This window comes from Lucilia sericata, unplaced genomic scaffold (assembly GCF_015586225.1).
Source record: "Lucilia sericata isolate MDLA Ls3-8-SP2 unplaced genomic scaffold, ASM1558622v1 Contig001294F_arrow, whole genome shotgun sequence".
NCBI lineage: Eukaryota > Metazoa > Arthropoda > Insecta > Diptera > Calliphoridae > Lucilia > Lucilia sericata.
Genome location: NW_023995242.1, coordinates 90,521 through 100,129, shown reverse-complemented (window position 1 = coordinate 100,129; position 9,609 = coordinate 90,521).

Sequence of the window (9,609 nt, the reverse complement as noted above, 5' to 3'; positions counted from 1 at the left end):
AGAACAGAACTAGAACAGAACTAGAACTAGAAACTAGCACAGAACTAGAACAGAACTAGAAAGAAACTAGAACCGAACTAGAACAGAACTAGAAAACAGGAACTAGAACAGAACTAGAACAGAACTAGAACCAGAACTAGGAACAGAACAGAAACAGAACTAGAACTGAACTACAGCTTGAACTGGTATTTTTTTCACATTAGTTAATTACATTTTTAATTATTCTTTATTTTAATTTTCTTATTCATTTTTATTTATTTGTAATGCTAATTTTCCTTTAACTAAAATTAATGAATATACATATTCAATGAATCTAAACTCTATTAGCGTTTTAAACTAAACAAATAATTGTCTTAAACATAAACTTACTAAAGGCGTAGCCAAGTGTAATTTTGTGTGTTTATAACAGAGAAGCTCAATATGGCCGTGTCATAGCACGCGTGATAGGGTAAGAAAATTCTGCTGACGCTAAGTTGATACACATACACTATAGGTTTAATACTTCTTCTTTTTATAATGAGCAATATCAGTTGGTTTGCTCTCAACTGAAAAACAAACTCAAATCAGTTGCCTGATCAGCACTTGTCAAAGCAAGGTCTGTGCGCGACGTTTTTAAAATACACACAGAATACAACAACAAAATTTTGAGAAAGCCGAATTAATGTAGGAAAAACATGAGAGAACAGTTGATAGTTTTTTATATATAGACGTGCTATACGCTGGCTGTCAAATCCATAATAAATATTTGACAGTTAGCATATACTTTATAGTTTGTAGTCATTTTATTAGTATACTTTTATTTTGAATTGAATTCTGTTCTCTGCTGCTTTACCAACACAAATAAAACTATGGTAGTCTAAGGTAGTATGTGTTTGAGCAACACTGGTTTATAAGCAAATAATATAATTAATGTGTTTAAATTAAATTGTAAATGTTTAGTGAACTGAAAAACTGAAATTGAAATTGAATGATGATGAAAAGACAAGTAAGTAAGTAAATTTGAATTCAATTGAAAGAAGAAAAAAAAGTAAAAAATAATAATATTCCCTTTATCTTTTTATGCAAATTTAGCACGCGATATTTTTTTCTTTCTACATTTCTCGCTTTTCTCATTACTTTATTTAGCAATTACTATTTTATAATGTAAAACATGTTCTTTTGTTAAACAATTCTTAGTTCAAGAAACTTGCAATAGAAAATATAAATAAACATTTGAATTTTTTTTTTTTTTTTTTATTTATACAAAATTTGCATAACGAAAATGATGATGTAAAAATATATGAATTTAAATAAAAGAATTTCAAATAATTGTAATAGTTTGTTACAATTAGCTGTCAGTGTAAAAAGGGGGACCCTTTGATCAAAATGTGTCAACTCAATAACAATTTAATAGTTGTAGGTTTTATTATTATTATTGTTGCTAAAAGTGTAACGTAACGTGTGCAAAATGTTGATAAAGTATTCATCAAACATTCTATATAAGTGGTTTAAAACGGGGACGAACAAATTATTTAAATATTTATGAGTTTAAAAAACAACTACTAAGCAGTTGTTTAGCTAGTCAATAATTGATAGTAATGTGTATAATAATAGAAATACTTTTAAAATTAGTTTTAAGTATAATCGAACTTCATGCCTAAATCATTTCATTTGCAACATGTTGCTAATGAAACACCTAAGGTTCTTACAAAACAAATAAGTTTTCCAGTCTGGAGGCCTTAAAAGACCTTAAAAATTCCACAAAAATTGAACTATTTATGGTAAATGTATTGTACTCTCCATACGATTGTCTATATGACCCTGTTTAATTATGAATTATGAGCATGTATTACGATTTATGACACACTTGGACAGAACAGCAAAATGTTGCAAATGGGAAAAAGTTTCACCACAAACAGAAGCAAGAGAAAGCAAAAATTGGATAGTAAATCGGAATACCTCCCAAAAACTAAACAGATATATAATCATTAAAATTGATACATAGGAAAACAAGGACAGGAACATATAACACACATACAGGAAAAAAATCTAAAAAAAAATACATTTCCATGTTGCAGAGAAGTTTTGTAAACGTTAGAACATGTTGCCACAAGCAAAACACACATATAAATAACATTTTTAAAAACTAACTAACTAACTAACTAACTAACTAACTAACTAAAAACTAACTAACTAACTAACTAACTAACTAACTAACTAACTAACTAACTAACTAAAACTAACTAACTAACAAACTAACTAACTAACTAACTAACACTAACTAACTAACTAACTAACTAACTAACTAACTAACTAAACTAACTAACTAACTAACTAACTAACTAACTAACTAACTAACTAACTAACTAATAACTAACTAACTAACTAACTAACTAACTAACTAACTAACTAACTAACTAACTAAACACTAACTAACTACTAACTAACTACTAACTAACTAACTAACTAACTAACTAAACTAACTAACTAACTAACTAACTAACTAACGTAACTAACTAACTACTAACGAACGAAGAACGAAAGAACGAACGCTAACGAACGAAACGAACGAACGAACGAACGAACGAACGAACGAACGAACGAACGAAGAACGAACGAACGAAACGAACGAACGAACGAACGAACGAACGAACGAACTAAACGAACGAAACGAACGAACAAGAACGAACGAAAACGAACGAACGAACGAACGAACGAACGAACGAACGAAAGAACGAACGAAACGAACGAACGAACGAACGAACGAACGAACGAAACGAACGAACGAACTAACGAAACAACGAACGAACGAACGAACGAACGAACGAACGAAGAACGAACGAACGAACGAACGAACGAACGAAGAACGAACGAACGAAAAACGAAACGAACGAACGAAAACGAACGAACGAACGAACGAACGAACGAACGAACGAACGAAACGAACGAAACGAACGAACGAACGAACGAACGAACGAAGAACGAAACGAACGAACGAACGAAAAACGAACGAACGAACGAACGAAACGAACGAAGAGACGAACGAAGAACGAACGAACGAACGAACGAACGAACGAACGAACGAACGAAACGAACGAACGAACGAACGAACGAAGAAACGAACGAACGAACGAACGAACGAACGAACGAACGAACGAACGAACGAACGAACGAACGAACGAACCGAACGAACGAACGAACTAACGAACGAACGAACGAACGAACGAACGAACGAACGAACGAACGAACGAAGAACGAACGAATAACGAACGAACGAAGCAACGAACGAGAAACGAACGAACGAACGAACGAACGAACGAAGAAGAACGAACGAACGAACGAACAACGAACGAACGAACGAACGAAACGAAAACGAACAACGAAGAAAGAACGACGAACGAACGAACGAAAGAACGAACGACACGAAACGAACGAACGAACGAACGAACGAAACGAACGAACGAACGAACGAAACGAACGAACGAAACGAACTAACGAACGAACGAACGAAACGAACGAACGAACGAACGAACGAACGAACGAACGAACGAACGAACGAACGAACGAACGAACGAACGAACGAAACGAACGAACGAACGAACGAACGAAACGAACGAACGAACGAAACGAACTAACGAAACTAACTAACTAACTAACTAAACTAACTAAAACAAACTAACTAACTACAAATAACTAAACTAACAAACAACTAACTAACTAACTAGCGAACAAACTAACAACTAACTAACAACTAATCTAGTTGTGTTGTAGTTATGTTGTTACTTGTGTTGCAGTTGTGTTGCAGTTGTGTTCTAGTTCTGTTCTAGTTCTGTTCTAGTTCTGTTCTAGTTCTGTTCTAGTTCTGTTCTAGTTCTGTTCTAGTTCTGTTCTAGTTCAGTTCTAGTTCAGTTCTAGTTCAGTTCTAGTCTGTTCAGTCTGTTCTAGTCCTGTTCTAGTTCTGTTCTAGTTCTGTTCTAGTTCTGTTCTAGTTCTGTTCAAGTTCTGTTCTAGTTCTGTTCTAGTTCTGTTCTAGTTCTGTTCTAGTTCTGTTCTAGTCTGTTCTAGTCTGTTCTGTTCTAGTCTGTTCTAGTACTGTTCTAGTTCTGTTTCTAGTTCTGTTCTTGTTCTGTTCTATTTGAGGAAAAGCTCTAAATGTTTATATAAGAAACATTTGACTATTGATAAATTCCGAAATTTAAATAAAACCACCCTCGATTTTGCCACTTAAAACACATATGCAACACGAAAAAAACTGCTGCAAATGTTTTTCATACATACCAAATGCAATCTCATTTGTATATAGAAATGAATGACCACAATGATTTGATATATACCAAAACATAGTTTGTGGCTACTTTAAAATGTGAAGTAAATTTTTTTGTTTGTTTCAAAACTGAATGACTTCTCTGAAAGCATTTATACTCCTACATAAACCCAGTGAGTATTCCAGTCTTTTACTGTTTATAAGGTTTGGATATGCTATTTTTTCATCATTCAAAATACATAAATTTAGATTAGCTGTCTGTGATAGAAAATGCAACATTTATTACATACTCTACACCATAAATAGAGTATCTATGGTCATTAATAAAGAATATATATGTGTATGAATGTAGCTAGAGAAATGTATGTATATAGTACATGTACTATGTCTGCTAAAATATTTCACAAAAATGTTGCAGAAAAAATAAACATGTTATATGAAGTCAAACAAAAATGTACAAAAATTACCAACTGATGACATATGAGAGTAAGTTTTCAAACAAAATGAAAATTTATATTTATGACCAACAAAATGAAATGAAGAGGATAATAATGGTCAAGTAAATTGTTTGGTAAATGTGATAATACACACATACACACTCACGAAGAGCTTGATGTTAGAGTAAAAATGTTGCTAATCAAATCCGTTAGTTAGAGATAAAAAAGATTTGACAAAAAAAGCTATAATAGTATAAAATGTTTAAAAAACTATTAAAAAATTGCTAAAAAGTCCTCAAAATTGTGATTTATTTTATTTGGAAAAATGTGCTAATGAGAAAAATAATGTTGCTAGGTATTTATTATCTTTATATGTGATTAAATGTTTTTGAAGAGGTAAATTAGGTAATAAAAGTATTTTAACCATATGTTGCTTTTCTTTATTTTATTGTTCTTTTAAGTTTAGATACATGTTTCTAAACATTTTTCATAATTTTTTTTAACTTAAATATCATTAATCTTCATCAAATGAAACTGCTAAATGTTTCAAAAACCTTTAAAGCACGTCTATTTTGTTATGCAACATGTTGCCAAACATTTTTTAGATTAAGTTTTATTTTATTTAAAATCAAAACATAAAAAAATTACTGAAGCATAGCAAATATAATGTATGCTTGCCGGACTTAAAATTTGGTTAGCAACATGTTGCTGGAAATTTTTATCATAAAAAAATGTCCAATGTATTAAATTTTAAGTAAAACTTCACTATTTTCATGTTAAAGCAAATAATTCTTTCAAAATTATTATGAATACCGAAGAATTTGAAAATGTTGCTATACTTTCTAAATGTTGCTAAAGCCCATTTGGGCCCATTATAGCAGGAAGACCTTCAAAACATTAATATACAAATCTTTCTAGCTTTTGCTAATGTTTCGCAACATGTTGCTTGGAATATTTAATATAAAAACTTATTCAAAATTATTAAATTTTAAATAAAAATTCATAATTTATAGGTTAAACAAAGAATTTTTTAAAAATTCTCATAAATATTGAAGTAAACGAAAATGTCGCAGAACTTTCAAAATGTTGCTAATGAAATTTATTTCACATTTTACAGAATTTCGTAGTCGTTATAACAGGAAAATCTCACAGATATTGATATTTAATATTTTCCAGCTTTTTTTTATGTTTCTCAACATGTTACTAAGAACATTTGTTTTACAATTTATTCCAAATTTATTGAATTTTAAAATACTACGCCATTAATATAATAAAATTAACAAATTCTTAAAGATTTTCATAAATATTGAATTATATGTAAATGTTGCTGAACTTTTTAAATGTTGCTAATGCAATATCTATCATAATTTATAGAATTTTGGGCTCATTACAGCGGGAAAACCTTAAAAACATTGTCGTAAAACTTTTCTTTGCTTTTCTTGATGTTTTGCAACATGTTGCAAAACAAATTTTGCAAAAAATTTTCCCAAATGCGAAATTTAAAATGAGAAATTTAACTTATTTTAACAGAAAAAACTTCTTTTATTGTTAGTTTATGAAGTCTAGCAACATGTTGCAACATTTATTTAAAGCAAAAAACTCATTTCTAAACTTATTTTAATATGTCTGAACAAAATGTTTTTTTAAGCATTAATCTCTTAATTTTTATTGTTTAACAAATGTTGAGCAACATGTTGCTGTAAAATTTTTCGAAAATAAAATTTTATTAAACTAAGGTTGTCTAAACATTGTTGAAAATAACTTTTAACTTAATTATTCAGCTTTATTTTTTAAATGTTGCTAGAAAACATTAAATGTTGCTAAGCTATTAAAATGTTTATAGTACAATATACACACTTAAGCCTGTAAAATTAATAAATTTTAGCAGCTTATCATAAGCCGGTAAACTAAAAGAAAATTTTTCTTTGACTTATAAATGTTGCCCCAAGTTTTTAAACAATGTTGCCAGACCTTTAAAAATAAGCTTTAAGAAATATGATTTTAAAACCTAAAATATTTACTTATAAGACAATAATTATTAAACTAATATGTAGAAATATTATAAGAAACATTATTTGGCAACATGTTGCCAAGCTAGCTAAATGTTGCTTAAACAAAATTTTGTAATTAAAAACACTAACTTATAAAGTTTATTAATATTAACAAAAAAGAAAACTATTTAAATATTCTACAACTTTTTTTTTAGGCAACATGTTGCTAAACTTTTAACTAATTTATAATAAAAACAAACTTTTATTTAATTTCCCATTTTTAAAATTACGTTTTAGTTTATTTTCACAATATTTCGTTTGCAAATTATTTATGCACATGCTTTTTGCGAATTATTTATAATTTGTTTTCACATTAACGTCTCTTCTAACTGCCAACTAAATGTCGTTTATTTACAGCGAAATACATTCAACTTTTTTTTTTGTTGTTTTTTTTTTTTTTTTTTTTTTTGTAAAGTTGCCAGCCAAAAGCGCTTGCAAACACTTTAAAATGTAAATAAGTTCAAATTTGTTATTTGTTTAAGCAATTTCTGGTTTGATAAACAAAATTGTTAACAATTTCTATAATGAGCGATAATAAAAGGAAATAATACACAAAAAAGTTATAGCAGCAGCAGCTCCTAAACAAAAAAACTAATAAAATGTTGCGTGTCTAATAACAGGCAACAAACAGTAAATTGGCAACAAACTTCAACAAAAATATAATTAAGACAACCAAATTAAATCACAACAAATTTACAAATTTAATTTTATACTATGTATTATAAAGTAAAAAAAAAAAAAAAACTTTAAAATCTACCCTTTATGTTAACTGTTCATTTTAATTGCATTTCATGGCTTTTATTCCAAATACTCTCCTATAGTTTAACTTTATCTCTATACCAGAGAAGCTCAATATGGCCGTGTCATAGCACGCGTGATAGGGTAAGAAAATTCTGCTGACGCTAAGTTGATACACATACACTATAGGTTTAATACTTCTTCTTTTTATAATGAGCAATATCAGTTGGTTTGCTCTCAACTTGAAAAACAAACTCAAATCAGTTGCTGATCAGCACTTGTCAAAGCAAGGTCTGTGCGCGACGTTTTTAAAATACACACAGAAATACAACAACAAAATTTTGAGAAAGCCGAATTAATGTAGGAAAACATGAGAGAACAGTTGATAGTTTTTTATATATAGACGTTGCTATACGCTGGCTGTCAAAATCCATAATAAATATTTGACAGTTAGCATATACTTTATAGTTTGTAGTCATTTTATTAGTATACTTTTATTTTGAATTGAATTCTGTTCTCTGCTGCTTTACCAACACAAATAAAACTATGGTAGTCTAAGGTAGTATGTGTTTGAGCAACACTGCTCTATACACATGTGTCTTTATACTAAATCCTAATCTCTATAGTATTTTTAATTAAAATTTAAATTCTACTCTACAACAAAAAAATTGTTTTTCTGCGCTCCCACAAAATTTTGTTGTTGTTTTGAAATTCTAATCTGAAATGTGAGGGAAACCTTTGAAATTTCATAGATTCAATCTATTTCCGGCAGCTGAGTGTGTCTGTGTGTGTAAAACAAAACTTTATTATGTCAAATGTATTTCATTTTATCATCATATTTTAGCGTATTTGCGGTAGTAAAGAATACAACAAAAAAAAATATAATAAAAATAAATAAAAACTGTTTTACTAAATCTGAGGATAAAAGTAAAACTAAAAATACCCCCAAAAAATCTACATATTGCATGTACAATTGCAACAACATTTTAATAAAACATTAAGTTATACACTGAAAAAATATTTAAAAAGGAAAAGACACAAAACAAGTAGTCTCGTTTATACTCTAAAACATAGTTCAGACTATAGTCTCGATCGTAGTCTGGCCTATAGTCTGGCATTGACTTTAGTTTGGAAAATAGTCTGAACTATAGTCAATAGCATTAACTATGCTCTGGACTATAGTCTGGCCTATAGACTGGACTATAGTCAGAACAATAGACTGGATTATAGTCAGGACAATAGACTAGACTATAGTCTGGACTATAGTCTAGTTTTTATTCTAATTTAATAGTCTCATAGTCTAATCTAAAGTCTAGTCTCTAATCTATTATCTGGTATATAGTCTTCTCTATGAACGGGTCTCCAGACAAGTCTATAATCTGGTCTTTAGTCAGGTCTCTAGTCAGGTCTCTAGTCAGGTCTAGAGTCTGATCTATAGTTTGGTCTCTAGCCTGGTCTATTCTTTGGTATACTGTCTGGTCTCTAGTCTAGTCTACAGTCTGATCTATAGTATAATCTATAAATTGGTTTATAGTCTGGTATATATTTTGGTCCATAGTGTGGTATATAGTCTATGATCTGGTCTATAGTCTGATTTATCGTTTGATCTAGAATCTGGAATATAATCTTGCCAACAGTTTAGTCTATGGTCGGACTTTAGTATCCTCTATAGCCTGGACTAAGCCTGAACATAGTCTATAATGTTACAAAGTATAAGTTATAAAGTTATAAAGTTATAAAGTTATAAAGTTATAAAAGTTATATAAGTTTAAGTTATAAAGTTTATAACGTTATAAGTTATAAGTTATTAAAGTTATAAGTTATAAAGTTATAAAGTTATAAAGTTATAAAGTTATAAAGTTATAAAGTTATAAAGTTATAAAGTTATAAAGTTATAAAGTTAATTAAAGTTATAAGTTATAAGTTATAAAGTTATAAGTTATAAAGTTATAAAGGTATAAAGTTATAAAGTTATAAAGTTATAAAGTTATAAAGTTATAAGTTATAAAGTTATAAAGTTATAAAGTTATAAAGTTATAAAGTTTAAGTTATAAAGTATAAGTTATAAAGTTATAAGTTATAAAGTTATAAGTTATTAAAGTTATAAAGTTATAAAGTTATAATGTTATAAAGTTATAAA